A 25,019-nucleotide genomic window follows, 5' to 3' on the forward strand; every position below is an offset into this window, starting at 1 on the left:
CCATCAGGTGCTCATAGACCCGTTCTGCCTGACTTTGGGTGTCTGCAGGGATGCAGCATCCACTGCCACTCTCTGGGCGACCTGCTCCAGTCCCTCCTGCCAATCTGGAAGCTATGGCTTTCCTCCTATCTCCCCAGTTATCCCCCATTATCATCCTCCAAAGGGTCATACTTCCACCTGGGTAGCCCTTTCTATCTCATTCCTGCACAACAAGCAACTCAGAATGGAGACCTGAAACACTTTGGACACTTTCCTATCCATGGTTCTAATTCTTACCACGATGCTCCAACCAAAGCTCAGAGAAAACTCACTTCTGCAGCTTTCTGATGCTCAAAATACAGAACTGAGCCTGGAAACAAACACACCATACCTACAGTGTTGTCCCTACTTGCAAACATGATCTATGTGATTTCCCATCCAGCAACTTGCACAGGCCAAGGAAATTCACATCCGTCTCAAACTCATTGCAGCCTACAGCCAGCCCTGTGCTGCAAAGTGCTTTGAAAAGTCAAAGCCCTGGGTTTAATAAATCCTTGCCTACTTCTTTAGGACAGATCTGGGTAAAGAACTGCTCTGGGAAACACAGCACTAACCCACAGTGCCTCTCAGAAACAGAATCCAGCCTGCTGTAGGATATACATTCAAACACTCCCCTCAGGGCACAAACCTTCACAGTACAGACATCTCCCAAAGGAAGGGGAAAGCAAAAACCTCATTAGGGTTTAACGAGCCAGGAGAGCCCTGTAACACAGCTCACCGTGGTGATGGGGCTTTCCTGCCTCTCAGTTTGATGGCTGTCATGCCACTGCTGCAGGAGGTAAAACTCCAAGCAGCAGCCCTATAAACAGCACATTTTATTATAACCCTTCCCCCAAAAAAGTTTGTAACCAAGAATGGGTGAGAAATACCTAACACACAGAATGAGGATTTGTGGTAGAGCAGAAGATGGAAGCAGTTGTGGATGCAGTTTGCCCCCGAGCACAGCATTCAGCTGCTTGCCTGAGGTTCACACCTGCAACACTCGGGTGAGGTTGCTCAGCCAGCCAAAACACCTGGAGAAAACAAGAATAACACGGGATTTGGCTTTCCCAGCTTCAAGCAGAGATTTTTTTCCATTTCTTCTATAGAGTGGTTGTGAGCTCTTTTCTTTCAGACCTCACATTCTCATGACTGCTCTTACCCCTGCTCTCATGTCTGGAATTGATCCCTGCAAGGCACCTTAAGCACCCCAATGCAGAAACCTTGGTTGCATTTGACAACCAGTATAGGACAACAGGCAGTTCATGGCCACACACTGCTTATATATGTTTTGGAATGTGGTTTCAGAGCCTGCAAGCCATGAGAATGATTGCCCCTAGCCAGCATACCCGTGTCTGGGTGCTTTTGGATAAGAGCAGTGCTCTCATGCATGCCGCACAGCACAGGGTGTCTCCTACAGATGGAAGCAGAGCTTTGCAAATTAAAGTATTTCGGGGAAATGAGCCATATCCCTGTTTTAACTGGCTATATCTGGAAAGAGAATTGGCAATGAGGTGGATTTACGTTGGCTAGAAAGAGCTGCCTCTCCCACAGGACCGGACGGAGTCTAGGATGATGAGGAAATAGGGTCAATTTTATGGTCCAGCTTCAAGTGCCTATCTGGAGGGGATGGAGAGGAAACCAGGATTTCCTCAGCATCTCATAGAGCAATACCTGCTCCTGGGGGGCCATCTCTAATCAGGGTCTTGTCTCTTTATAGCCAAAGAGAAGCCGCAGTGCAGAGCAGACTGGTGTTCCCTGTTCCCACGGAGAAGCTGACCCATGAGAGATGCTAGTCATCCAGCAGCTGGGAAAGCTGGTGAGCCAATTCCTACTGAATGGCACTTCTATTTCCTCCATAGCAAATAAAAAACCATTCTCCAAGACTGCACTAGCTGTTAGTTCTCTTGGCTGCAATTGGAAGGATTTGAGCTAAATCTAGAAAGCTCAGAGCAGTTGGGATCCCCTGGGCTCATTTTCCAGTTTTAATCTGGCAGCAGAGCCCACCAGCTCAAAAGCCCTGGTTGCAAGACATTGTGATGCAACTACCTGTGAGAAAGTAAAACTAAAATGTTTAGTGCATTAAGGAAGACTTGACAGGTACAGCTGATGTTGGTGACATAGTGAAGCAGCAGTTCCAATGGAACCTGATAAAATCCTAAAATAAGCACTTCTTGTGTCTCTGAGATTAGCTCTTAGCTGGTGGTCTGTGAGCCAGCTGGCTTTCCAAGCAATAAGAGCATCTTTCCTGGGAAGAACCCATGAACCACAGGTTTGTGAATGAAATCCAAAGTGAAAGAATAAAGTCCATAGAGTGTAACCAGAATGCCAGGGAGAAATGTCTCTTTGTGCAACACACCTGAGGAGATTGCCAAGAGCAGCAAGCCAGAGACCTAATCCACATAAAGAAGGAAAAAGGTGTTGCCTGGAAGGTCTCTTTCTGTGTGGTTGTTTTTTGCACTACAGCAAGGCCTCCCAGCTATAGATGGAAATAGCCCAATCTCTTATCCTTCCTCATGTACAACTTAAGGGATGACTTAATGCCATTACCTCTCATTCTAATCACTATGGACAAGAGGGACATGGAGAGATACCTGTGCACTATATTAATCTGTACTTCTGGGTTTGGTGGTGCTTCAAGTCTTGTCAAGGGGGTCTATTGGATTGATTTTTGTTCTGTCAAGCAAAGAGCTATCTGTGGTACAAACCACAGGACATGATGCATGGGAGTGATGAGGTGCTTGAACAGCTGGCCAAAGAGGTTGTGGATGCCCCATCCCAGGAGGTGTTCAAAGCTTGTGGATGGGGCCCTGGGCAGCCTAGTCTAGTATTAAATATGGAGGTTGGTGGCCTTGCCTTCAGCAGGGAGATTGGAGCTTGATGACCCTTGAGGTCCCTTCCAACTGATGCCATTCTATGGTTCTATGATTCTATTCTATGTACTTGACAGACTGCCCATGTTTGCTGTGAGATTCAGTGTAGATTTTAAGAGAATGACTCCGTTACAAGCCAACAGTTAGGCATCTGCTCGTGCCTTCAGGGATCCACTTGTACACTGACATCCTGCAGGACTCTCTCAGATTTAAATATAACTCAAAAGTAAATATATGTAGCATAGAACACGGCTTTTCTGATTTTCTTATCCAGGAATCATTATCAGAAGGGCAGCTGGCTGCTGCTTTTGGCTCCAAGGCTCACTGCTCTGGATTGGGCAACACGCAATGGCAGAGCAGTTTGTGTTCTTCCAGTAATACATGAATTACAGTTTGGAAATGCCTGTGTTAAACAATTACATTATGATTCTAAACAGTCTATCTGACTTTTCCATCCTCTCCATGGTTTGTTTATTAGAGAGACACTAATCCACTCTACCTGTTCCAGTAGGCAAAGCAAACATACTGATAGGGCTCAGATATACTGCTTTATTATCTTTCCATGAATACATGCTATGGAATTTCCATGATTCATTCACCCATTTCAGGGACAGTGGAATAATCAAACAAAAAACATATATTCCCAGGAGAAAAAGCAAAACCACATCCAGTACAGGAGAGAGAAACATTTGAAAGTAAATACAAAATCCCGCTAGAAGTCTTATCTGAAGAAAAAATACTGATGATAAAACACAATGGGGAAGAGCAAAGATCAAACAGTATCAGTTCTTGTGACTGTGTTTCCCCTGCTTCTCACAAGCCCTTGATAATAAGTCAATAAAAGGTTTTACCGAGACTACAAAGGGGATCTGAAAACCCTGCTGCTTCCCTTTGAGAGTATATTCAGGCTACAGTCAGTTTCAAAAGCTGCTTCCCTTTGCTAAAAAGCCTTGTGACCTTTCAGTCATTCCAGCACAGCTACAGTAATTCATAGGAATGAATATTTATGATGTTTGCTATTCAGCCATCATTTGACAAGCTGTCTAGGTGACAGGGAGATCCATCACAAGTATGACCATATTCTGACAAACGAAGTGGACAGAGAGTAGCCATGCATCTCACCTTCACAGTGAGAAACAAAACAAGCCCTGGTAAGAAAATAACTCCTGGAATTCTTTATTCCCTTATAGGATGATGATTTCCAGAATGATACAGCTCGAGCAGCAACTTCTAATAACATGAAACACCTGTGATGGGGAGGTTGGAACTGAATAAAGGTCCCTTCTAACCCAAATTATTCTATGATTCTATGATTCTGTGAAAGCTGCTGGCTTGAACACTTTTCTACACTAATTCTTGGAAGGATACACCTGCTGAGATGAGACACTGAACTGCTGACTTCTCTCCAAGCCTCTTCTGGTTTTGTACTCCTCTACTACATCCTTCTTGCACTCTTTGTGGAGTCATAGATTCATTGAGTTGGAAGAAACCCTTAAAGGTGCAACTCTGCTGCAGTGAACAGGGACAACTACAGCTCCATCAGGTTCATCACCGTGCCTTCATGTGAAAGCAGTAGCAGAATCTCTACTCCACTTTGTCATCAGGACAGCATAGTTGGTATGAAATTTGAAACCCCTCAAGCTATTCTGAACACGAAGAGTCTAGGAAATGAAAATCTGTCAGACTGGGAAAATCTGTCAAGGAATGGGATTGAGTGTAGAAATCAGGGAGGGGAAAGGTTTTGCTGATGATAGCAATGCAGCACCTCCTTGAGAGCATCGCATAGCAGGTAACAGAGGGAAGCGCAAGCAACAGCAACTGCAATGAGAACGGGGGGGGAAGGGAAGCAAACTAGTCCTAGAAGTCAGAGTTTTGCTTCTTAGCTTTGAGCAGGAGGCAGCAGGACTCCATTTTTTGGCTGTTGTATCTGTTTGGATGTTCCCTCATAAAGGTAGATATCTGCCAACACCAGCCAACAGCCTGCAGAGTCCTGCTGCCCTCATCACCGTTTCCATCCCCACCTCTCCTTTTGCATTCCGTTCTGGGCCCCGTGGTGCCTTCAGATGCCAGCCCACGGTGGCTTTCTCTGAGCAAAAGGGCCCCGTTGTTCCGCAGTGCTGCGCTGTCTGCCTGTGCCTGCCTCGGCTCCTGGCCACATCGAGGTCACAGGGCGCTGGGACAGAGAGGGCTTTGTCTGCTGCACATCTATGCTGCCAAGTGCAATGGGCCAGCCTGGTACTGTGCTTCCTAAAAATAGCTTGCCCTGCAGATAACCCGCAGCTTTTAGATCTCGATGATAAGCCTTCACATCACTTGTGCAACATCAGGAGTAAAGGTTTTCCTCCTGGGGCAAAGAGAAATGCTCTGAAGAAATAGATGCAGAGCAGAACAGAGAAGCAATACAGCCTGCGTACACCCATAGGATGCAGAAGGAACTAGTGATGAAGGGCCTGGGGAACACAAGTGTACAACCTGCACCTGCATGCAGACATGAAGCAACAGCTGCAGAGACAAGGGCTGCTGTACAGAGAGCCTCCAGGGTCTGTGCATGAAGACACAGCATTTCTAGCCTCAAAAGTGGTCTGAAGGAACAATGATGCACCTAAATCATCTGGATAAGCACTCCAGTTTAGCTCCTTCTTTTCACAATGGGATAAAAAAATACATCCAGATTGCATTTTACCCATCCACGATTTGCAGCATAGCCATTTACTCTTTCACATTTTATTTTAATAACAGGGGAGTCAAGCAAGCTCGACTGACAGGTTGGTTCCCAGGGAAACACAAGCAACTTATTTCTCCTCAATAGCAGGCACAAATGTTTCTTGTGTTAAACACAGACAGCCTGCTGTGACATTCAAAGCTCTGGGATATAATACCTAAAGGACACAATGTGTGTGCATGGGGTGGGGAAGGAGGATGGTGTCAGCACCTGCAGAAAGACATGCGGAGGTGATGAGCTGCACCAGAAGGAATCTGGCCCCTAAATTAGATTTGGAAACAGGTCCTCGTTCCCAGCTGTGGGTCTGCTGGACTTCATCCACGAAATCTCAGCAAATCTCTCTTCCAATCATTTGCCCATTGACCTCTTGAACCTCCCAATACCCGCAGTAATCTTCAGCAAGGAATTTACAGCTCAGCCACCCATTGCATGTGGACTCATCTCCTTTGGCTTTCCGCATCCCACCAGTGTCATCGCTGGCACCCAGCTTTTGTATGTGCTGTGACACCCCATCCCTGGCACTTAGGATTTTCTAACCTCCCTGGTATACTCCCTCAGCATCTAAAACTGCATTCTGCTTTCACTCATCTCCCCCCAGTTTGCTTTTGGCTTAAAATTAAATAAAGAAGAAAAAAAGAATAACAAGATAGTGAAATACAAGTTCAGCGTGCCAGATTTTCCAGGTGCCCAATGTCCTTTTACCAGGACACTGAACAAACAGCCAACAAACATGACCATGGGCCTTTGTTCTGCCAACTGGAAACCTCAGGTCATGCTGCACCCAGACACCACTGTGACAAAATCCTCAGGAGAAGTGATGTACAGCTGAGCAAAGCACTACAGGGCAATGCTTTCATCTCTAAAAGGATACCAAAAGAGACTTGGATTTTTTTAATGGAATTTCTGAGTTGTTTGGAGTTGGGTTTTTTTTTCAGTTTACCAAGGAACATTTTCAATGAAAAGGTCTCTGTCCATGCAAGTGACTCAGCCCAGCTCAGCATCTGTGATTCATTGCCTTTCCTCTCCTAAAACAGCCTTAATAAACGACATAGGCAACAAGAGATAGGCAATACAACCACAGACAGCAGGTGTCTGTCCCTCTTGGGTGCTCGCTCCCCATGTCTCCCTTCCCAAGGCAGCTTTTTCTCTTCCATTCCATTTAGCTGCTGTCTGACTCCCACCACACATCTAGCTGGGCTGAATTTACCATCCAACCAAGCGATGAATTCACTCATAGTCACTGTAGAATTCAAACCACTACCCTGAGCTTTCCATGACCGTAAGAGAGAAAAAAAACAAGGTTACCAAAAGGAAATTATGTGGGCCAAATATCAAAGGTGAATAATGAGCCTTCATGGAATTACTTGCTCATGGACACACATTCAGGTCATCTGTCCCAGCCGATTTCCAGTTGGAAACTTCTCTTATCAGGTCACTTTGAAAAAATGAAATGAAAGATGAGATAGATTTCTAATGCAGAAATGGTAAAAGTGCATTCTGGAACTCGTTCCTCTTTTCTGCATTCAGGTCAAATACCCAAATAACCAGCAGCTCTCGATGGCTTGATGTTCCATGTCTGTCTGAATCTTACTTTCCAGAGAAGGAGAAAAAAATTGTTTCAAATGGAATAATTGTGATCCCACTCAATTTAAGCATAAATCTTTGAAGATAAGAATGACTAGTTGATGGTCAGGTTGGATATTAGGAAAAAGTTCTTCTCTTAAAGAATGGTGATGCATTGGAACAGGCTGCCAGGGAGGTGGTGGAGTCATCATCCCTGGAGGTGCTCCAGAACCATGGGGATGTGGCACTGGGGATGTGGTTAGTGAGCATGGTGGGGTGGGTTGGGATTGGGCTTGGGGCTCTCAGAGCATCTTTCCAACCTGTATGATTCTATGGTTCTAAGTACATGGAGCCGAAAAATAAAGGGTCTTTTTCATCTCTTACAACTGCCACTGTACTTAAAGGCCACTGTGAGATTCCTGCTGCCGGGGCCTTGAGCAAACCACAGACCTCACACAGGAAGGCTCTTAGTTCATGCACATTTTTTTTCCTTTTCCACCCAGATAGAGCAATTAATCTCATTAGAGCCCACCTCTTAATGAAAGCCCAGCCTGTAGCCCAACAGTCCACAACCCACCACAACCCTATACAAACACCATCAAATTTTCTTATTTCCTATCATCTTCTTTCCCCCCTCTGCCACTCAGCCCTATTAACATTTCACAGGGCAATGCAATACACAGAAGCAAAGCATTTTAAAAATCCAAAAAGATTTCATAGCTCCAACCTTTTCCATTTTGCAGACTACAGCCCCTTGTGCCCGAGTTCCCTCCTGTAGAAACACACAGCTCACAGATGGGAGCAGGGCCCTTTAAGTCCTTTGTTGTGCTTGCACAAGTGGAAAACAGCGCCTGTAAAAAAAATCCCCTCCGTTTGCCAAGCTGTGTGTAGAGATTATGAATCATTAAATGGTAGCCACGTGTCAGCAAAAGTAGCAGGAAGTGTCTTGCATTTGACCTTTATTTGTAATAGCAAGAGCACTTCGCGGCATATAGTTACGATGATGTGATTTATCCTTGCTCAGATCCCTTGCCTGCATGGTATGTTTTTTCCATTAGAAAGAAAATAATATCTGGCTAATAGTTGTGAGGCTGGAGGGACTCTGAGAAGGTCCTCTTGGCTTTGTGTGCTTGGAAGCTGTAGAGTTTCTTCCTTTGGGATGCTCGTGGAGTGGGGCAGCTGGAATGAAAGCTTGACAAGCTTGGTGGCTGGATGCTGGCACACCATGCCAGCACCAAACCCTCTCCTGGCTTCATGTAGGGAATAAGAAACACGTGCTAATTTTTTAGTAAATCCCACACATTACTGAGTCATGACAGAGTAGCTCCAGGCTTCACTGGAGAGCGTGGAGACGTGTTTGAGCTATGTCTTGCCTGGCTCTCATTGTGCACATGTGAGTTTTTGGTACCTGCTCAGGCTAAGGGCTTGATTCCAGCAGCCATGGTGAGTTGAATTAACTCTGGAATTAAGTTAAAATTTGAATTAATGTTGGATGAGGTTCATGGTCTAGGGTTGGCAACCCTGCCCACAGCAAGGGGGTTGAAACTAGATTATCTTAAAGGTCCTTTCCAACCCAGGCCATTCTATGTTCTGTGATTAATCCTGCTGTCCCCTTTGCCTCTTGCTGGGTGCCAGGTTTGGGAACCTGCATGGCCATAAGGGAGCAAGAAGGCTGAGATGACCCACGTTAGAACAACTCACTCACCCTCAAACAGCCCCAGCACCATCCAGACTTCACCCAGCTCGCCTGTGGCTTCCCTATCAGCTCTGCACCATAAATGCATTCTTGGAAAGGATGCACAGCACCCTGACGTGTGCTTGCTGCAGCAGCCACAGACATCATCACCTCTCCCCACGTCCACTGCCGTCACACAGGAGGTTGTGAAAGCCTCTCTGACCCCAACAGGAAGCAAAGATTTCAGTGGTTTGGGAGGGGACTCCCTATTCAAGACCAGGACTGTGAAGAGCAGATGTGTCATGTCTGCTAAAAGCTGGGTCAGAGGGCAGGGTGCTGCCTAGCACAGCACCAAACGTGCAACCACAAATCAAAACAAGCAAAGAAAAGCCCTCAGTCAGCCTGCTGCCTCCAGCACTGCAAGGCAGTGGGTGCACAGCTGGCTTGGCAGCACCAGGATACTCTTCATAGGTATCAGTAGCTGTTGTATAAGGCTGAAAAGCACTTTTTCCTGCAGAGTTCAGACTACATATCCCAGCAGAGCAGAGTCACTTTTTGTACCCCATCCCAAAATAATGGCATTCTTGTGGGAGGTGAGTCCTGGAGCTTATTTTAGACCTCTTAGACAACTGCAGACAGCACAAGATTCTGCGTTTGGTGGTAATCATAGCTACCTGACAACTAGGACAGTGTCTGGATGACAGAATTCAAGTTTGGTTTTTGTTTTTTGTTTTTTGTTTTTTTCTTGTAAGATATGATAGAATCTTAGAACGACTTAGGCTGGAAGGGATCTTAAATCCCACCCAGTGCCAATCCCTCTGCTGTGGACAGGGTTGTTACCCAACAGACCAGTCTGCCCAAGGCCCCATGCAACCTGGCCCCAAGCACCTCCAGGGATGGGGCATCCATACCTCCTCTGGGCAGCAGTGCCAGAGCCTCACAGACCTAATGTAATGCCTTTTATCCACCTGGGGTGCTTCTAGGATGTGGACATTGTCAGCTCAAACCTTGACATCAAGACCATCCTGATCCTCAGCATCCTTCCTAATGCTCAGCCTTGCACTTACACAATTATAGAAGATATCCAGGTTTCAGGCACACACAAAACTCATTTTAATTTTGCAATCATCCAATTTGGTGCTCTATGCTGAAGAAGCAGATAAACCTAAATTTTCAGTTAAATGTCAAGTGTGTGAGGAAGAGAAGAAGGGAAGACTGATTTATGAATTTCAAATGTGTGCACTGGCTGCTTCTGGCACCTCCCTGCAATCCCTGGAGGAGTGCAGGCAGCAGGAATTTTCCAGCAGGGATGTTTGTTTGCCCAGCAGGTGCTTCTGGCCAGCTAAGCCAGGAGTGCTTCACTGACATGAAATATGAACAACTCATTTTGTAATGCTGCAGAACCACTGAGGGTTTGGGAGCAAGACCTGAAGGGCAGCTTCCTGGGCAGCTGTCACCAAGTCTCTGCTCCACTGAGCAGCATTCACAGGATGAAGAGAAGGAAACCACTGTAAATCACAGCTGCTAAGGACATCATATGGCATGCTGACAACCCTGAAGCATCCTCCTTCTATCTGAGGATGGAGACCATAGACTTTCCCTATTCTAGTATTAAATATGGAGGTTGACAGCCCTGCCTGTGGCAGGGAGATTGGAGCCTGATGATCCTTGAGGCCCCTTCCTACCCAAGCCATTCTATGATTCTGTGATTCCCTGACCACCTCAGACTTACCCTACAAGGACAGAAAGTAGGGGAGCAAGTACAAATCATACAATATGCATTGGACTTAATAATACTCGATGACTTCATGTAGATTTGAACCTTGTGGTCAGACTTTGGTACCAGCTGGCTGCCAACATGAGAAAGCTTTTTTCCTATGACTCTTCTACCATGAAATCTGTTGGAAAGTGGTTAAATGCTTCAATGTTGAAGAAGAGGAGGATATGGATGAAGCCAGTCCTCTCATCCAAATGTATGAAGTGTGCTTACAGGAGCTGTGTTTCCTTAAGAGAGCAAGATAAAGCTATCCCTATGGTGGGCAGCCTTGGAAATAAGGCTCCTCATTACAGAGCAGGGCAGAAAGCCAGAGCCTTTAGCCAAGAGCAACAGGTTAGGCAGGTCTGGGGTGAGGTTACACCCCAGAGACGGGTTGGATGGCATGACACAGTTGTGTTTCTCAACATTACCTCACTCTCAGGTCTGCTTCACACCACTTAAGCCCAATCAGGCTGTTTGGGAATTTTCCAGATAAACATTTTTTCCATCAGGATGTGCAGAATCACGAAACACTGAACATTTCACAGAAAACACATTTCGTGCAGTGAACCTCTCTGATGGAGCACAAGCAGGGAGATGACAAGACAAATTTCCATAGGGAATCTGACTGCCAGTTCAAGTGAAGGTGGTGATGAGCTCCTTACAAATCCTTACAAATCCTCTCTAGAAGTTCAGACTTCCAGGAAGCCAGATTTGCAGTCAGGACCCCAGATAATCCAGCTTATCCAGACAGAGGAACTCAAGGCTTCTACAAATTCATCTCTAATAACTCCTGGTCAAATACTGGGGTAAACTGAGTTTTGGGGAACTTTACTGCCCTGTCATTCAGGCAGCCCATAGAGCCATCAAACTGAATGACATAGGAAGCTCTAATTCTAGTTGGATCGCTGAGGTCATTACTCCTTCTTTTATCCCTAAATATCCCTGAAGCCATCATCTGAGAGCAGCACAGTTCTCATCAGCTTTAAAATTTGGCAGACATCATACGAGTTTCAATCAGCACTGATGAGTTCTGGGGTCCACCCTGAGTCTGAAAGCAGTTGGGTTTGGCATGGCTTCTGATAAAAATGTTAGGAGATTTCTATTTAGAAAGGAAAATACATGTGTCTGTAGTCAGCGAGTACACAAATGAAATGTACAATTACCCATGAATTTCTACTGTTGACTGTATTGCCCAGAACCCATTAAACTCATCTGTCAGCCATGCTTTTCTATGTTGTATAAAGAAGCATTAAGGGAGAAGTGAGATGGGAAGAGAAATTCACTCCTATCTTTAGGATGCTGTATCAGAAACCAGAACTAGGAGTTACTCACTCCCTCACACCCCACATTCACTATTGGATGAGGGAACACTATAGTGGTGTTATGGATAACTCCAGGAAGCATCTCAGATCACACACTAATCACCCCTGACTTGTCTATCAGCATATACTATCAATATACAGATATATTCACATATCTTAGAATCACTGAACTCTTTAGGTTCAAGGTCTCTGGTCTAAGCCCCTTGACCAGAGCATACTGCAGGGCAGTGAACTATTTGCTGTCCACCAAGATCCTCAGGCCCTTTCATGTAAGATTTCGGTTTCATTTCATCCTCCAGGAGACTCCTGACGAGCTTTTATATCCACATACACATTCTCTATCCATCTGCAAATCAAAAAGCCATGGTGGCTGGGGCTGCTCCCAGGAGAGGGAGGCAGGGGCATTTCCCATTCTCCTGCTGGGAAATCCCATTCACTGCTCCTGCTGCAAGGCAACACACAGAAACCCCCAAACAAAACCAAGCCATGATAGTCAATTATCCTGTTTCAGCTTCTCACTGCAGATGAGAGACTTGCAGGTCAACTACCCATATGGCCAGTCCATTCACTAAGCTAAAATGCTTTTGCAAGGGCTTAGACCTTTGGTTTTTATTCTGTAAAATGAGGCTTCAGACTTTTCATCACAAAAGGTCAAACGAACCCTTCACGCCCTTTGAGCAAGCTACAAATGATCTAATTAACTTGAACTATCTCCCTACTGCCACAGCCACCCTCTTCATCAAGCAATTTGTGGTTTCCAAGCTAAATCTACATCTACACCACTTAGAAATATTGTACACCTGGAACAGACTGGAACCATACCCACTCCAGTGATTGCTGTGAGTCTCCTAAGGGTCCCCTATTGCCTTTGTGCACAAAACTGTATTATTCTTTCTGCTGTAAAGACTGTGTCAAGGCCCAGTAGTGTGGTGCTCAGGGTATGTGTTAAGTGCTCTTGGACAAAACTGCAGGCATATGGTCATGGCAGATGGTGCAAGACATGCTGGGATGGTGCTGGATGAAACCATGCATACTGTCTCTAGCAACAACTTCTAGCACAAGGCTTGGATGCTTTTAGTCACAGCGTCCTAGCAGGGCAGCTAGGAGATGGGATGTCCTGGCCATGCACACAGGGGGCACTCTGAAGGGAACCTACGAACCATTACTTGCCCTACCACCACATGAAGTGGAGATGCAGCCGGTTCCTTTCAGCTAATGCTGGTGAGCCCATGTTACTCAAGGTCAGGCTATTGAACCACCAGCCGCAGTGCTCGTCCTGCTTTGTTGTTGACAAGAAGACAGTTTCAGAATGTACAGCACTTCCTCCTTTGAAGCATTTGAGGACTGAGGCTGTGACCTTTGGCTGATGTTTGAGTTCAGCAGCTGGAGATGGAACTGGAGGCACAGGCGGTAATCCCAGGAGTGAGAAAGAGAAAAGCCCTCTTCCTCCCTCTTCATCTCTTTAAGGACAAACTCAGACCAAATCAAGCCAGCTGCAGCTGAAATACACCCTGCAAGAACAACATTCTCCACACAGCACTAAAGTAAAGCTTGTCCCTAGGCTCCTTCAGCATATGAAGGAGACTTGTCCATCTAGGGTATGATCCATCCCATCCTTCTAAGATGAACGGGGCTCTGAGCACCTGATGGAGCTGTAGGTGTCCCTGTTCACTGCAGAGGAGTTGAACAAGATGACCTTTAAGGGTCTCTTCCAACTCAAACAGTTCTATGATTCTATGAAAGTGATCCCAATGGAAAATCTTTGTACCTAAGTACAAAATATTACCCAGAACAATGCAGCTTTTCAACCGACATTTATGTTCATATTTACCCATTGCTGAAGCCTTTCTGTAATAGGAGTGGTCAGGAATCAGATCAAAACAGCATAAGCACAAAGGTTCAGGGAAAAACTGGAAAGGTCAGGAGGGAAAGCCTCATTTTTGGACTGATTTTGGCTGACTGCTCTTAGAGATGGTCTGCACATGAACAGAATGCACAGCTTGATGGACTCATCTATTCCATGCAAGAGAGCAGTCACGTAGCACAGAGCTGCCTCCAGAAGGCTCTTCCTGGCAGGTACCATAAAACAAAACAAGGTTATGTCCTTTTGCCCAAAGATGTTTATCAAGCTTCTGATAAAAATGCAAGTGACCACAGAAGGCCAAATAGCACTATCTGCCTTGGCAGAGCCCACTGAGGATACAGCTGAGAGATGGAAACAAACCATTCTCAGTTGTCTGACAGAAAACAAAAAGCAATGACCATCTTGTAAAGCTTAGCTGCCCTTCAGGTCCACCTTGGTTCAGTCAAAATTGTGATGAGTCAGCAGTTTTGCAACCCTGGCCCAACTCAGGTAAACTCATGCTGATGTCCCCACCATACAAAGAGGTCAGATCTCACTTAGGCTCCAAAGCAGAGCATGGATTCTCAGCAGAGCAACTAGCAAAGGTGAGAACTGCAAACCATGACAGCCTTTGGACCGTATTTTAAGGATGTATGGGCATCCTTCCCACTCTACACAGACTGCTGCTGTCAATCTGTCTACTTGTTTTGATACCTGATAAGAAAAAAGTGGCTCCATATTTTTCTCAAGCATTCATCCCAAAATGTCCTGCCTGGGCACTGACCAGGTGGCATCTCTAAAACAGAGTCAACTCAAGAGAGAATTTAACTCATTATAAGAGAATGCTTTAAACAAGACTCAGGTGCCTCACTGATGTACTTGACAGAACACCTTGTCTATGGAGAAGAGAGGAAATGGGAAAGGGAAGAGAGAAGCATTGGAAGAGAAGCACTGGAATGTGGACCCCAAGCTGTCTGCTCACAGTGGCCCCTCTTCTGCCAAAGCAGGCAAACCTCCAGCCTAAGAGAAGAGTATTTTATGCTCCTTAATGAAACCTGCACTTGAGCACATAAAAATCCTCCTCCCAAAGGCTCCAGATGGCTCAGCTTTAACATATGTTACATGCACCATTGCATGTTTCCAGTTGAAATTTCCATCTGTTACTAGATAGCTTGATATACGGCCTATAAACTTCACACCTCTGGATACCAATAATGTCATTTACCTTGTAACAAGCTAATTAATGCCCTGTTTGCAAGAAACAACTCCCACACAACCCTGTACCAAAGCCTAATGAGCTGGGAGCTTGCAGGTGTTTCTGATCTGAACAGCTGAAGAGAGATGTTGGAATTTGGGGTAGAAATGATCACATTTAGCTGTTGGGAAGGTAAATGTGGAGGTAACAGATAAATTTAAACACTTCGTTGTGAACCCAATGAAAACAAGAGGTCTCTGCTGATCTGAAACTGGTAGGTGCTTGAGACTGGCCTTTTGGGACAACCTTCAGTGCTACCCAGTTATGGCACTCATGAAGATTCTCAGACACTAAAGAGTCTCACTGCCTTGATGGGATAATGTTCCCTGGGTGTGAATGCCAAGGACTGAGAAAAGTTTAACTTCCTCTCCAAATTTCAGTCTATCTTTTGTACCTTCACCTCCAGCCTTCAGACCCTTGCAAAACAGCAAGAACTGCCACGAGGACAAGACGTATTTCTATGACAAGTAGCCAGCCTTGTCCCTCACCACATTAACAGTCACCACTCACTTTTGGCTCTACACAGGCCAGTTGTCGGCCAGAAACAGTTCTTGGCTTGTCCTGGGATGCTTCTGATGTGAAATGTCTGCCTAAGCCCTGCAAGGGGAAGCCAGATGGGGAAGCCAATGTTAATTTGCAGCTGCAGCAAGACAGAGGCTTGTAGCCATCAAAACAACAAGTGCTGGCATTGTGACTTCTCTCCTCCCTCGTGATCTGTGGGAAACAGAAGGAGATCCAAGCTCTTCATGGGCAAGCTCAATAGCCTGGAGGTTCCCAAGCACAAGAACCTCTTTCTTTGCCCCAGTAAGTCACCCATTGGTTACACAGGTTGGATATTAGGAAAAACTTCTTTGAAAGAGTGATCGAGTGTTGACACAGTCTGCCCAGGGAGGTGGTGGAGTCCCTGTCCTGGAGGTGTTCAAGAACCATGGAGATGCAGTACCAAGGGATGTGGTTAGTGGGCATAGTGGCGATGGGTTGGTGGGTTAGTTTTACTAAGCCATTTGATGTATGCTCTCTATAGAATGATTTGTGTCTAGTTAGTAATTAATTATAATTAATTTTAGCATCATATCCACTAGAAGACAGGAGAAACCCCAACAACATGCCAACAAAACTCCTACAGCATCTTCTCAAGTCCTGAGACCTAAAAAATATTGATGGCCCAAACCTACCAACCAGTACTCAGGTGGGACTATGAAGTGGCCAAGCTCCTTTCATTCTGGTGACTTATCTTTGGTCACAGCCAAGAGTGGTTGGCGAGAGAAGAGTGTCAGAATGCAGCAAGTACTTTGCAATACTTCCCCCAAATATCCAGTCAGCTTCCAGCAATCTGTGGCTTCCAGACTTCCTGTGCTATAGATTGCTTTCATACTTAATTATCTATAGTGTATTTTTCTTCTGTGAATTTATCTAGCGTCTTTAAGAACTGCCATAGATTTTCACCATCCACAATATCCTGTTGCAAGGAGTTCCACAGCCTAATTACACCTTGGGAGAACCACCTCTTTGTTTGTTTTGGATTTGCAATTCACTGGTTTCATCTGATGTCCTGTAACTCATACTTAGGCAGAGATGGGGAACACACTCTCCCAGCTCTTTCACATACCACTCAGTGTTTTGGCCATAGCCCTTTTCAGATATCTCCCTTCCAAACTGATGAGTCTTCATCTACTTAGTGATACAGTAGCCACTACAGAGTGCTGAGCATCCTGGTGCCCCCATCTGAGTCTCTTCATTTGCCCACAGTTGGAATGTGCCTGGGGTGTACAAACATGAACAGCCCTTCCTGCGAGAACAGCTGAACCCTTATGAGGCTCAAAGGGAGCCACAAAATCACCAGCAGATGCTGGCTGCAGCCATCTGATGTTGCCTGCCCATAACAGCCTGTCTGCCATGCACGTCTGTCTGTCTCCTCACCACCTGTGTGTCCTTGCCCAGGGATCCAGGCTCATTTCTATCAATATTGCTACAAAAAAAAAAAAAAAAAAAAAAAAAACAGACTCACTCAAATCCCAACCCAAGGAATGATAAAACTCTCTCCATAAGCCTAGGGCTTGAGGATGGATGGTCCACCAGTAGACCCCAATGTGAATGTCACAGAAAAAATGGTGGGTCTTCCCAGCAAGAAGGCTACAGGTACCAGGGGCTCAACAGAAGCAGGAGACAGACCTCCCGTACAGAAAGACAGAAAGAAAAGACACCAAGACAGCACAGAAGGAACCAATTAGCTCTGCTGGGCACAACCCAAAATTGATGATGACTTGTCAGACCCAGGCCAAGGTTTCGGTGAAGACATGAGCTGGGTCTTGGCACCATGTGCACACAGAAGTGGCAATCAGCTCATGTTGGAGAAGAAACAGGGTCTGAAGGAGAGTTGTTTCAGATGGGAAATATTAAAATGTTTTTGGGAACCAGAAGCCAGTGGAAGGCTGAGCAAAGAGAGAGCCAAAGCAGAAGGGAGCAGTGAGTGACAGTGCAATGGGATGGTAGGGAAAGACCTAGCCATGCATGGTGCTGGGGCAGGAGGCAGAGTGCTGGGGAAGAGGAAGAAAGAAATTTGCTCTCTTGCCAAAATTTCCTTGGAAGAGAACAGCAAGTTCTCTTGGAGCCAAAATAAGGGAGGGGGATGAGCAAGGAAATGGACTTTAAGCCAAGATATCCACAGCAAGAGGGCAGGGGAGGGGAATCAGTGCTGGGAGAGGACCAGGGCTGGGGAGACAGCTTGGGGTCATCACAGGGGGGACCTCTGTTCCTTGGGTTACATAGGACATAGGCAGGTGGCAGTGCCAGTCTGACTGCCAGCACCTGCAGTAACACAAGAGGCAGAGGGGTCATCAAATCCTCTGGCAACGCTGTGGCTTTCAAGCAATAAAACAGAAAGCAGTGTTTGCTTTGGCTTGGATGTGAAGTCAGGTTATGACGGCAAGCAGATAGAAGCTGGGACTTAGGAAACGTGATGGTTGGACTAGATGATCTTAGTGTTCTTTTCCAAACTTAATGATTCTATGAAACTGGCTTAGTAGTTCTGAAATGATGGAAATGTTGCATTGATACTCCCCAGCTTGAGAGGATTGGTAGGCTCATGTACAGCAAGCAGCAGTGATATTACCCACAGCTCTACCCAGCCAAGTACCTGGCATTCTGGACTCCCACATTTCTCCTTTTCTTCCTTCCCAGATGTCCAAATATCTCAGCTCCTCTGACACAATGTGCTCAGATCAGAAATGTGGTGGCACCTGGGAAGGTCTCACATCCAGAGCTAGAAGTTGTTTCACCCTGATGAGGTTCCAATGGAGCCATCCCATGCGTGCCCAGGGTCACCACCAGCTATGCCATCACCACCCTCTAGTGGCCACCTCTCATCTCACGGGGTATCCTCGTTTTCCACTCTTGCCCCTCGTTGGTTGAGATTAGACATTATTCCACTGAGGACAATTCTCCCCACTGTGAAGGCATCTCAGGCAGCACATAAACACAAACCCACCTAAAGCTTCACCCTACAATGTGTGTTGGTCCCCAGGACACTGTGAAGGTTACCCAGTGGTTGCAGCTTGAGTTCTGCTAAGCTAACGACCCAAACCAGAGCTGTATGAAGTCAAACACGAACAGACGTGTAAATGTTTTTCAACAAAATATCCCATGGAGATGCTAAAAAACAAATACATCCTGCTGTGTGAGCAGGCAAAAGAGAACTGGAACCAAACTGGGAGGCAAAAAGGAAGTCAGCAACTGATGGGGTGGCACGTAGCTCAGACTGCTTGCATCACTCAGGAGCCTATTGCAAAATTTCTGCAACAAAAATCTGCCTGTTGTCCATCTCATCCAGGCTGCTAAGAAATCCTTGAAAGACAACCAAAGCGAGGTGAAGAAATCATCACAGAGGATTACTGAGCCTGAAGCCATTTGTCCTGCCACCTTTTCCTGGTGACCTTTAGTCCTTGAGTTGCATCACCCAAAATCTAACCAGTCCTTGTCCTCCCCCAGACCATTCATGACTTTCTGGACCACTTGTGAGTCTTCCCCTGCTCATCTCTCCAAAACTAAAAGTGCTTACCTGGCTATTTCTCATGGGCATGTCGCTCCATGCGTTTGCTCTCCTCACTGCCCTTGTCTGGACATTCCTCCACTCCACCCCCTAGATGGGGCATCCTTGGTTGACATGGAGATGCTGTGATGTCTCCCTTCTGTTCTTTGTTCCATCATGAGAGTTCCAGAAACCCCGCCTGCTCCAGGGATGCTGAACTGGTGCCTGCTTTGGTTAAAATTATCAGTTGTTGGGTATGGCTTGGTCTCTTCAAGCCCCCGTTGTGTGCATACATACCATGAGCAAAACCCCAAGAATACTGAGCAGGAAAGAGTGGGAAGGAGTCAATAAGTGTGCTTAAAGCTGAGACAGAACTAGAGTAAGATCTCAAGGACATGAAATGGAGGTTTGGAGAGCCACTGACAGTGCAGAGGAGGGAAGGAAACTGCTTGGGCTTACAGAGGAGTTCAGGGATGTGTGCATGACCCTTGTGCTGAGCACCCAATGTGAGCTCACAGTAACAAGGAGAGGCAGCTTTCTTATCCAAGAGGGAATGGAAAAACACAAGTGGCCAGTTCCTGTGGCTATTCTTCCTTGTGAAAACCCGTCAGGATATCAGCAAGCTCCTCAGTGATCTTTGTGCCTCAGGATTTGCAGAGTGCCTGTGTGCGTCCCCAAACCAGTGCAGCATTTGTGGCAGGACTGGAGAGAGTAACACCAGGGGAGGACACAGAGGAGTGTCCATGGCAGAGCATCTCCTGGGACCATGACACAGCCCATTCTTGGCTCCCCCTGCTCCTGGGATGGGGATGGGTACAGGGAAAAGGACAGGTTTGTTCCCAGGGTGACGAGCTGTTTCTGTCCTCCATCCCTTCTCCAGGTGCTCTCTGCTAATCTTCCCCGCTCACACCACAAGCCCTTTTGTCTTTTCCTCCCCACTGGGCTAGGTTGATGAAACCAATTTGGGATCACATGTTGCTAAGCAACAATTATTATCCCTGACAACAGGAATAAATTGAATTTCCCTCATCTCCAGCATTTTATCTGAATTTTATCTACATTTCATTTTTTTGTGACACTCAGGCCTTGTAAGAAGGGTACTTGGTGATGCTCATCTTCATCTCCATCGCTGTCCAAGCTTGTCTATCAGAAGCAGGTCTTTACCACAGCAGGTCCCCAAATCTCTATTCTAGTTCAGCAAAACTTAGAATCTTAGAACCAGGGAATTGTTTGAGTTGGAAGGGACCTTGAAAAGCCATCTGGTCCAACCCCTATGCAATGAACAGGGACACGTACAGCTTCATCAGGTGCTCACAGTCCCATCCAGCCTGATCTTGAATGTTTCCAGGGATGGAGCATCTCCCACCTCTCTGGACAAACTTATGGGGATGGAACTATCACTATCTACATGAAGGCAGTCAAATTGAGCCAAAAGTGAGTTCCTTCAGAACTTTCATCAAGGGATCCTGGAGAGCTACTCACAGAAAGCACCTGCATTTGGTTGGAGCAATTACCATCCAGACTTTAGTGCCTGCAGTGGCATGAGACTCAATGGGGCTGCCAGAATATAGATGTGTTGTGTATTTGGTACATGCTGTGGTGCCTGGGACATCCTACTGGGGTGACACAGGCTCTGTAATGATGGGTATGTGACTGCCAAAACAGCAGATGGAGAGAGGGATGTGAGACCCTGGTCATCTAAAACAGCACTGGCAACCGGACCATTGTCACTGAACCATAGAATCATTAAGGCTGGAAAAGAACTCTAAGATCCCTAAGTCCAACCCCAGCCCACCCCACCTTGCCCACTGACCACAGGGCCACATCTCTATGATTCTGGAACAACAAACCTCCAGGTTTGGTGACTCCACCACTCCCTGAGCAGCTGTGCCAGTGCCTGACCACTCTTTTGTAAAAGAAATGTTTCCAAATACCCAACCTGAGCACAAAACAACAGGACAATGAAAGCTCAGGCTGTGCTTGCTCTGGCACAACATCCAAGATGCCAACAAGCTTCCTTTCCAAGAGAACAAGCTTCACCCACGAAGGAAAGGAATGATAATAGCTCCATTCTGTGGCAGCCCCAATAAACAAAAGCGGTGTCAGAGCCCCTTCCATCAGGGAGGCACAGAGGAACAAACTGCCCACGAAAATGCAAGGAATTTCCTGGCATGGCCAATCCTCCTAGCGTGACCCAAGCTCATGAGCTAGAAATCTGAATCCCCACGTTTGCTAGGTAGGGATTTGAGTTCACATACAAACAGCAATTAGCCATCATTAAGCAGTGCTTTGAGGTGGTGAATCTTGGAAAAGGCAGCGGATCAAATAGAGCTGCGTTCAGGGGGCAGGAGGGGGTTTTCTGAGGGACTTTCCTTGTGATGGAGAAGGGAAGGTAGCAAAGCAGTGGTTTTGTGGGCTATGAGCAGCTTTGGAGTGGAGAATAGAGTGGAAAAGCCACAGAGCTGGGAGAAACACTGCAGACTGCGGAGGATGGTAACAGCATTTCTGCACACAGAGCATCACTGCAGGCTTTTGGGAAGATGAAATGAGTGCTGTTGTGTAACAGCAAGGAAAGCACGGGGACTTCAGTAACAAAAGCACAAGGAGGAGCACGGGTTACCACGCAACACTTCCTCCTTGACCTATCTGCAAGGTCAGACTGCTCCTCACCACGTTCTCTGGCCTAAAAATCAAAGTATTCGAGTGGGATTTCTGCAGGCACATCCAGGACTTCCTGAAGGTTGCTGCAAAACATGGAGAATGGCCAAAACTGTCTCTTCCTGAGCAGAAAAAAGAATGAAGGCAATGCGTGAAATCCTTTTCCTTTGCCTGCTGTGGCCCGTAGCTAATGTGACCCAGCACTGAAGGCAGACCACAAGCTTTGCCAGGCCCTGGAGCACTGAGCTGAGGAGCCAGCACAACCCTGACACCATGAATTCCCAACTCCCCCAAGGTTATGATGACCACAGAATCGCAGAATCATTAAAGTAGAAAAAGAGCTCCAAGATCCCCAAGTTCAACCCCAACCCATCCCACCATGCCCTCTGATCACATCCCTCACTGCCACATCTCCATGGTTCTTCAACACCCCTAGGGATGGTGACTCCACCACTTCCCTGGGCAGCCTCTTTCAGTGCATCGCCACTCTTTTGGAGAGGAAATGTTTTCAAATATCCAACCTGAACACGGTGATCTTTAAGGTCTCTTCCAACATAAGCCATTCTATAACTATGAAAAGAAACAGGCACAGCTGAGCTCTACACCCCACCTCCATCCAAAGCACCCAACAGCAATGGCATATAAACCTGGGAGCTTCCAGACTAGATCCTGCTGTGGATCCATGTTAGCATGCATATGATGCCCCAAATGAAAGGTCTTCCTACTGACCCCGCTCTGCCTGGAGCTAAATGAGGATGCAGCCCCTCAAGCAAACAAACAGCTTGGCTGCAACCTGAAAATTGAGCCCAAACCCTATTAGGAACTATGAAAGAAAGATAAGCAAGCTCCAGAATGTACCTTCATCCGCTTCTAGCCAAGAAAAAGAGATGAGAGGGATAGAATGTACCCTGATTGCACTGCCCTGAAAACAAGCTGCTTACCCGCTGTGGTTCCCTGCCCACCTCCCTGCACTGTCCTTGCTGCTTGTACTCTTGGCACAGCCCGACTGACCCGGGAGCTCGAGGACATTCGGAGGGCTGGGATGAGAAACAGGCCTGTGTTGGGGCTGAATAGTAGAAAGGGACTGTGTGGGTTTCCCTTTCAGAGATGGCTGAGAAAAGGTTTTGTTGCGATTCTTGGTCAGGCCAGAAGCAACAGGAAGCCTTGAATTCTGATCTGTGTGCTTGTTTTTGCTGATGGCTTTTCATTATTTACCCTGTAGCCTCTGCAAGAGCTGAAGCAGCTCAGAGCTCTGCAGAAAGAGCTCCAGTGGTGCTGGCCATGAGGCTTTTTCATCTACAAGATCCAAGGAGCCCAAGTTCCCACTCATCGCCTCCAGAACCCAGGTATTAACACATGCAAGACACCATGGCTGTGGGAATGGCCCCAGAGGTGGCCACATCATCCCACAGCTTCCATGTCATCTTTTAATCCCCCAAGATTACCAGGAGCCATGGTGGGAAAGATGCAGTCCATCCCAGCCAGCCCTGAATTTGTTCCAGCAACTCATCATCTGCTGTAACTCACTCTGCTTTGGAAGGAGGACACAACACACTGCAAAAACACAGAAGTCATAAAAATTTCTCTCTTCATGAGGTCAGCACTGCAGGAAGCCACAGGTGCTGCACTGGCACATCTTCCATGTCCCCTAGGTCCATCACTGCATGACACGTTGTGGCATACTTGGAAGAGGGACTGTCCTCAGCCACGTGTGTTCCTTTGCATCCTGAAGGTATCAGACATAAACTGACACTGCATCTTGGCATGGAAACATCCACGGAGAGTGTGCAAGGTTTTTTTTTTTTTCAGCTTGGATATTAGGAAACATTTGTTCTCTGAAAAAGGGGTGATGCACTGGCACAGGCTACCCAGGGAAGTGGTGGGGTCACCATCCCTGGAGGTGTTCCAGAACCATGGAGATGAGGGACACAACCAGCGGGGACATGAGTTGGGGTTGGGGATCTTAGAAGTCTTTTCCAACCTTGGTTCTATGATTTTGAATGCGCTGTCCCCAAGCTCATTGCTCTGATGCTCCAGACGTTGCATTCCTCCCCCCAGTCAGAAACCAGTGGGGACATCCCCTTTTATTTCTGCTACTAAACTCTATCAGGTGCTTTGAAGTATATATTTTGACTTATTCCAGGTAAACAAGGAGCCCTGAGGCAGTTCTAATTGATGCCAGGTGCCAGCCTCATCATGTGTGACTGCAGGACAACGCATGGAGCACCACAAAGGATGGAGAGAGGAAAGGAATGAAATAAGTATTATTTAATGAGCATTAATAGTAACCAGAACCTCAGTCCTTGGTTAGGCTGTGAATTTAGATGTGATTTTTTAAGTGGGATTGTAGTGCCTCATCATTTTAGGGGAGCAATTAATTAAAAGAGCCAGCCTGAGATGCAAGCCACTAGACAGAAAGCAAGATAAGCAAAACCAGTTTGTATGACAGAATAATGATTTATGAATAATTTAGAATGAGCACAGAAGTCCCAATTAAATTCACAGAAACAAAGAATCATAGAATGGCCTGGGTTGAAAAGGACCACAATGATCATTTTGTTTCAACCCCCCTGTTATGTGCAGGGTCACCAACTACCAGACCAGGCTGCCCACATCCAGCCTGGCCTTGAATGCCTCCAGGGATGGGGCAACCACAACCTCCCTGGGCAATTCAGTCCTCACAGAGGGAAATGTGGATCTAAGATTTCGTATAGATTGGATTTTCTGGATCACGAGCAGTAGCTCAGCATAAATCCTTCAGTCTATCAGCACTGCCACTGCACACACAGTGAATCCAGTGTCCCTGAGGATCTTCTTCTTCCTGCTCCTGGAAATCCGACCTCAGCACGGCTCGGCTCCAGCCCAGGGAACATCCTGACCCTTGTTTGTCAGCTGGGGTTGATGTGGGGACAGTGTCTTCCATTCTGCACGTGCATGCTGGGGAAGGAGGTGACCCCAGACGGGGCTCAAGACTGCTCTGTTCTGACACTTCGCTCCCTGCAATTCCTCACATGGCTGTGCAAGCCCAGGGAGACGTGGAGAGAGATGTTCCTGCAGGAACTGAGGGCTCCAAACAGGCACAGGCTCTCTCTGCAGCTCACGTACACATGAATGAAGCGCTCACATACGCCCCAACAAAGCAAAGGATAACGTGGGTGACAAAATGGGGCCACCATGCTCATGGATGGGGAGCCCTCATTTCCCCAACCTGCTCATCCCCTTGCAGTGTTGTTTACTTAGAATCATAGAATCACTAAGATTGGAAAAGAGCTCTCAGATCCCCGAGCCCAACCCCAATCCATCC

The 25,019-nt window shown here is 46.6% G+C and overlaps 1 protein-coding gene and 1 long non-coding RNA gene across 4 annotated transcripts in view; one reads left to right on the plus strand and one right to left on the minus strand.

Moving 5' to 3' along the window:
- SMOX (spermine oxidase) overlaps window positions 1-25,019 on the minus strand; it is a 100,596-nt gene that overhangs the window by 46,339 nt on the left and 29,238 nt on the right. For 2 of the 3 annotated variants that reach the window (XM_090139890.1, XM_090139887.1), the window contains exon 1: window positions 19,088-19,267. The gene's annotated coding sequence lies outside the window, so the exon portion shown is untranslated. Of the gene's footprint in view, window positions 1-19,087; window positions 19,268-23,160; window positions 23,270-25,019 lie in introns of those variants that run through there. The other variant, XM_090139889.1, reaches the window with a different exon arrangement.
- On the plus strand, window positions 19,246-23,244 carry LOC149918330 (uncharacterized). Its single transcript, XR_016466255.1, has 3 exons — window positions 19,246-19,311; window positions 22,938-23,061; window positions 23,156-23,244. It is a non-coding gene; the product is annotated as an uncharacterized LOC149918330 (long non-coding RNA).

This window comes from Phasianus colchicus, chromosome 4 (genome assembly GCF_987193195.1).
Source record: "Phasianus colchicus chromosome 4, bPhaCol1.hap1.1, whole genome shotgun sequence".
Lineage (NCBI taxonomy): Eukaryota > Metazoa > Chordata > Aves > Galliformes > Phasianidae > Phasianus > Phasianus colchicus.